Source organism: Homalodisca vitripennis, unplaced genomic scaffold (genome assembly GCF_021130785.1).
Source record: "Homalodisca vitripennis isolate AUS2020 unplaced genomic scaffold, UT_GWSS_2.1 ScUCBcl_2146;HRSCAF=6613, whole genome shotgun sequence".
Taxonomy (NCBI): domain Eukaryota; kingdom Metazoa; phylum Arthropoda; class Insecta; order Hemiptera; family Cicadellidae; genus Homalodisca; species Homalodisca vitripennis.
The window spans coordinates 6,248-12,494 of NW_025778258.1; positions in this window are offsets into that span (position 1 = coordinate 6,248).

Below are 6,247 nucleotides of genomic sequence, written 5' to 3' on the forward strand. Positions count from 1 at the left end.
TCGTGATTTTGGAACTATAGAGTTAGCTAAAAGAAACACGAATACATCTGTGTTTGTTCCTGACCACTGGGCTGGAATCATTGCTAAAAGTTGCAAAAAGGTTTATGGTAAAATGTATGGAAGAGGAAGAGTTCATTACACTTGAAGGGGTACAACATCTTTTTAAAAGATCTGTTGTTGGAATCAGACAAATGCAGTGGCTTCAATACAGAAAAGACGTACCATGGACATTGTTTTTATAAAACAACTTTTAATGATTCTATGCCATTCTCAACCTATGACATGAAAGCAAAGTCATCTGGTAGAACTCCCACTGAACTACCCTTACTAGAACCAAAACAAGAAAGGAAAAAAATTAAAGCTTCCAAGTACAAAGACCTTCAAGAACTTTCTACCCTACGTTCCTCCTATCCATCATGAGTTTTTACAAAAAACTGGACTATGAAGGAAACCCCCGTGCTAAAACCAGGAGTCAAAACTATACAAGTTGAAGTGCCACAGCCTCAAGTATCAGAGCCAAACGATGAAGGAGCAGACTCTATAGAAAATGGTGGGAATTGTTTATGAAACAGACTCTGACTAAGTAAAAAAACACTCTGGTTGTTATATATCGTGACTATTCAGAAGAGGAAAACAAAATAAATTATTACTTTGTATCAATAAAACAAAACTTTCTTACTTACACTAGTTTTATTCATTCCATGTTCTTTAAACCATCTATTTAGTTTGTGGTCAAGGGGTACAAGTCATGACTTAAACTTTTATTTAATAATAACTTTACACCCAAAGCATTTAAAAATGTAAACAAGCATGAATAAACTTTTCAGTTACATAATCCAAACACTAAAAAATATTTTTGTAGATCTACCACAATGGTAATAATTTTTTTTTAACACTGACTTTAACCATGAATTTTTTCTCAGAAACAAGTTTTTTGGACTTGTACCCCTTGGCTTATAAGCCCTTCATTTGTGCTGTATGGTCAGATAAGCCTGTCAGGATGATGGATGTTTTTATGCTCTCAGGGTCTATGTTAGTGCAGATCCAGTCTATTGATTTTTCAGTTTCACTTGTGATTCACGTAGGAGGGAGATTCATTCTCACAATGTCATATGTAGCAAGAAGTTCTTGAAGTTTTGTGTTGTCATTATTTTCCGTAAGATTGTCCACATTAATATCTCCCATGAGTATCGTTTTTTGCTTGAGCTCATAATTCTATTTAGTTGTTCGGTTAGGACTTCAATTGAACTGTCTAGTTTCGCCCTTGGTCTGTAGACGCCCAGTACTTGTATATTTATCTTTTTTCTTTATTTCAAAGAGGGCAGTTTCACATACAAGTTCTGATTCAGGTCCGCTTGTTTCAATAAGCGTTATTTCCTTCTCCTGTCCTTTTTCGCGTATCCAGCTACTCCTCCCTTGATGTAATCTTTCCTTGCGAAACCTCCAGCAAGTGAGTAGCCCTCAAGGCAGGTCGTAGCAAGGTTTTCTTGTGATAGTCCGTGTTTCAGTTACTATTAACAAGTCTGGTTTTTCGCTGTTTAAGAGATGGGCGAGTCTATCTAGTTTATTACTTAGCTAGTTTATATTTTAATGTATTATTTGTATGGTGTTATGGTTGCTATATGTTTGATTTTCCTGAGGGCCGAGTTCCAGAGGGTCCGGGTTTTGTGTTTTATTTTCGGCTTGTGTCTCTCTTTGAGAGCAGGACTTTGAACTAAAAAATGGTGTTCCAGTATTTGCGGCTCAGGATGTAGGTTTGTTTGTATTTTGTCTTTGTCCGTGGTTGCAGCTGAGGTTGTTTGTTGCTGTGGATTTTCAGTGCATGAGTTCTTTGTGTATTTGAGGAGCTCTTCTTTACTCAGGGTGTTGGCTTGCTTGATCCACTTGCTTATTCTGTCGTTTTGACATGCAGTGATGCAAAGAAAAGATTTGGTGTGTCTTGAAATAGCAACAATGCAGTGCGCTTGTGAGTTGTAGATGTCTTCCTTTTTTTTTTTTTTTTTTTGAGGTACGAATCACGATTACGTTTTCTGCTTGTCTTCCTTGAAATTCATGGATGGTGGAAGTGTTTTTGTAGCCTAGACTGATGAGGTAGTGTTTTTTCTGATTGTTTGAAGACAAGGTAGGTATGTGGAGGGTTTGCTGGGTTTTTTCAAGACTTTGTGGTCCATCAAAAGACTGCTGCGTTAGTTCGTTTGTGACTTTGTTTGTTGTGTTAATTCCTTGAGATAAAATTTTGAAAGTACCGCTGCCGTGCTTAATGTGCATCTATGGGTTGTACTCAGTGTGTCAGATATTGTTGTTATTTCAACGATGTTATGGAACTTAACTTCGAGGGATTCTGTTCTATTGATGTACGGGATTTGATTTAAGTCCCCAACGAGCATAGTTTCTTTTGCTCCTGCAAGCACAGCCGCATATATTATTTCACCTGCATGCAGCATTAGGGCTTCATCTATTATAAGCCTTTCATATTTTTGTCCCTGTTTTAAATGTTGTGTCAAGTGTATTATAAATGAGTGAACCGTTCGGAATGTGTCATTAATTTTTGTATTGTTGATGTTTGGGTGTGTGTTTCTAAACCTTCTTCTAAAATCTTGAACAGAGTCTCTAGTTGGAAAGAGATTGAGGTCACCTTGTTTGTACTTGTTAAGAATGTAGGTTGTTTTCCCACACCCTGGTACACCTTGGACGGATTAATTTTGCCAACGCTATCGATTTTTATGTTTTTAAACACTGTTGAGGAGGCGCGCAAGTCATTTAGCAGTTGAGTGTCATCTGATACAATGTTGGAATTGATAGTGATGTTATTTGGGGCCAGTGTGTATTTACCGTTTTCATCTACTTTAAGTTCAATCAATCGGGCTCCATCAAAGCCAAATTGATACTTTTTTTGCTACCTGGTTTGTTAGATGTTCTCCGGTACATAGGTCAATGATGGCATATTTATTTTTTGTTTTTTCCCTAATCTCTTGTATCTTATTTCTTCCACTTAAGTGGTTTATTTCATATTCTTTGTACACCGAACTGAGTTCCTGGAGGATAATTTTCTCTTTAGCTTTCCACAGTTCTCTTTGTTCATGCATAGCTGCTTGAATAAAAGTGGTTTTGTCAGGAGTTGCCGAAGGTCGAGGGGGGTCATAAGGATTTGGTGAGGCAAGAGATCCTTGGGTCACTCTCCACAGGTTGTATATGGCTTTCTGTTTTGTTGGGGATACTTTTGAAATCTTTCTCTGATTTTTATTCATGGTGTTGTCAAGAATATCGTCAATTATTGTTATAAGTTTATATAATAATTGTTGTTATTTTTTTTGTCCGTATGTACATTTTGATTCGGTGAAGATATGCATTGCATGAAAACTGTAGAAAAACTTGAAGGAGCTCCCTTACACTTGCCTCGGTTAGGTTTATTACCTTCATGACCTCCTTTGATAGAACCTTAAAATCTGATCAAACTCAAAGTCACAAGTCTCTATCAAACATTGAAAGCATGTCAAATAGTTTTAAGCGTTTAATAATTATGAAAACACCCTTACTCTGCACCGAAATGTTATATTAAAATGTCATAAATGTAACCTGTTAACAAGTATTGGGAGGTGATACCAAAAGAGTGCGGGCTTGCCGGGACTTCATAGCCACTGTCTTAATAAATTTGATATTAGGGGCTTGGCTCATTTTATCTGTAAGAGTTGTAAAAATATTCTTGGCAGGTAAAAAAGTATTAGCTCGTGTTACTGAACTGTGCTGCTTTCTGGTGCCGTGTCAGTATACTTTATGACCTATTTTCGCTAGTTCTTACACGAATTTATTCATGGCATGAAAACTTTTAGATTTTTGACCTTGATAACTATTTTTAGTTAGTTTTATTTGTTTTGATCTTATTTCACATAACCATGTTGGCTATTTCAAGGATTAGAGTTATGATTTTATTCTTTGTTTTTTTACTATTTATAAAGTGTAATTTTATCATATAAAAGGACACTAATTGGACATTTCATCAAAAATTGTCATGTAAACATATTATGTGATAAAGAACCTTTTGCGATTGGGAGGCCATCAGTGTGGCCAAAACTTATATCTCCCTCAGCTCAGGTAGAGTTTCAGGTGGTTGTCCTTTAGGCTCACCGCCGAGCCACGCATAATGGTCGGCTGTGTTCTACGTCACCACTCGGCGCATATGTAACCTTAAACGTCATTTTTCTCAGATTTAAATGACAGTATTTGACCTTCGTCTTGTTAAATGCATTTATACATTTAAATGAAATTCTCAAATAATTTACAAGTTTATTAGCTTTAAGGTTAAAACGTTATCGACTGGTGACCTACTTGCTTTTAAACGAACAAGTAACATGTCAATCTATGTTACAGGTTAATCTGTTTTAAAAATATTTTTATTTGCAGATAAGTCCGTTTCCACATTTTGAACTGTGTATCCACCAATTTCAGTAGTATTTTAATAAAGTGATAAGATACACTATAGTAGCTACAGTTTATACAAAAACTATTCAGAACGATTTTTACATGCTATATGCTGTCTATATGGCATGTGCTGCAGACAGTGAATAATTAATTTAGTTAGTTAGTTCATCGAAAGACTCCAGCACTTTCCAGTCACATCTAGATAAGATAGAAATATTATAACTACGCAATAAAGTGGATACTTAGTGGCCTGACGAGCTAAACGGCAAGCTATTCAGTGAGAGCCACTAGGTGTGGCCCGCCATGCAGAGGGACAGGACGTGGTCATAAATCAATGACCTGACGCTGACGCAGAGAACAGCCATGGCCACCCTTAAGGCTTGGCGATCTGAGAGGATAATATTATAATGCCGATCGTAAAGGGATAAAGTAAACTTAAAGAATAACGAAAATTGGATTACTTTTTCCTTTACTCTTTTGTGATCGGACAGCAGTGAGCGTCGTCTGTACTCGTCATCAGTTGAAATTGAAAAACAATTTGCTACAAATAAAACCCAAACTTAACAGGTTTTTTCTCAAAACTATCCAAATTTCAGTTGCAGTCATTTTATTATAGAGTAAATATATATCATCGTGTAAGTTAGTTTTATTTTGTATTTTCAGAAAACACTGTACTCTTATTTGTGCTGCTGATATGCTTTCAAACTCGCAAAAATAATTTGTGTTATAGTAATACTTTAATTTGACAATTTTTCACATAAGAGCATTATCTGAGGTAATTGTGAAGCAGATTAGATTATTTTTAAGTACCTGACAATAGCTGGCTTTTAAAAAAACTGCTTGCATGAAAAATCCCAATGAGAGCGTCAGTAATGTTATTTAAAACCACCTCCCATAAACAGTCACCGCAGTACAGAAAATATCGTGTTTTAGTGTTTACTTGAAACATGCAGTTTCATGTTTTAATTATGGCTAAATTGTACGATATGAAAGTCTGAAAAAGTTTAATTAGGAAATGACAGAAAACACAAGAACAGCATTGGAAAATTTTGTCAAGGATCAACTATACTTTGCAGATAAGCATTGTTTTAGAAATTATAAATAAGGCTATACAAATGTGACGAAGGAAAAGGGAAAAAATCAGTTCTGATAATTTCAGTTATGGACTAGAATTGTTTAAAGTAGACATACTTTAAATGTATTTGAATAAGCAAAGATTCTGTACTTCGATAGCGGTTCTTCGAAAAATTTAATTTTCAGTGCTTTTTCAGCATTGGAGTAAGATAGAGCATTGAAATTTGTATGCTCGAGAACACCCTTCATTATAGATCTTTCTTCATAATTAAGGGTAACACATTCACGGTATCTAGTTTAGTTGTAAGGATTAACTTGAGGTTTTTATTATTACTAGTCATCCTATAAAACATTTAAACTGGAACCAAAAAAATATAAACACTTTTTATCTAAAGTTTTTAATAATTCCTAAAGTAAAACCATTTAATATTATGAATCGGAAAATATTTCAATAAACTATACCTTACTAGTAAAATTCTAATGATTTTTGGCTACCAATTTTTTCGGATTGGATGGATTCGTTTTTATTATTTGTTCTATTAATTATCAGTTATTCATATATAATATATTCATATATAAAAATAATAGTAAGGCAGTCGCGGAACTTACCGACAGAAGTGAGTATTTCTTATATATATATATATATAATATATATATATATATATATATATATATATATACAGGGTGTATATTATGTCTGGAAACACCCAAATATATCCTTTAATAATTTAAATATAAATTTGAAACCTCTTAC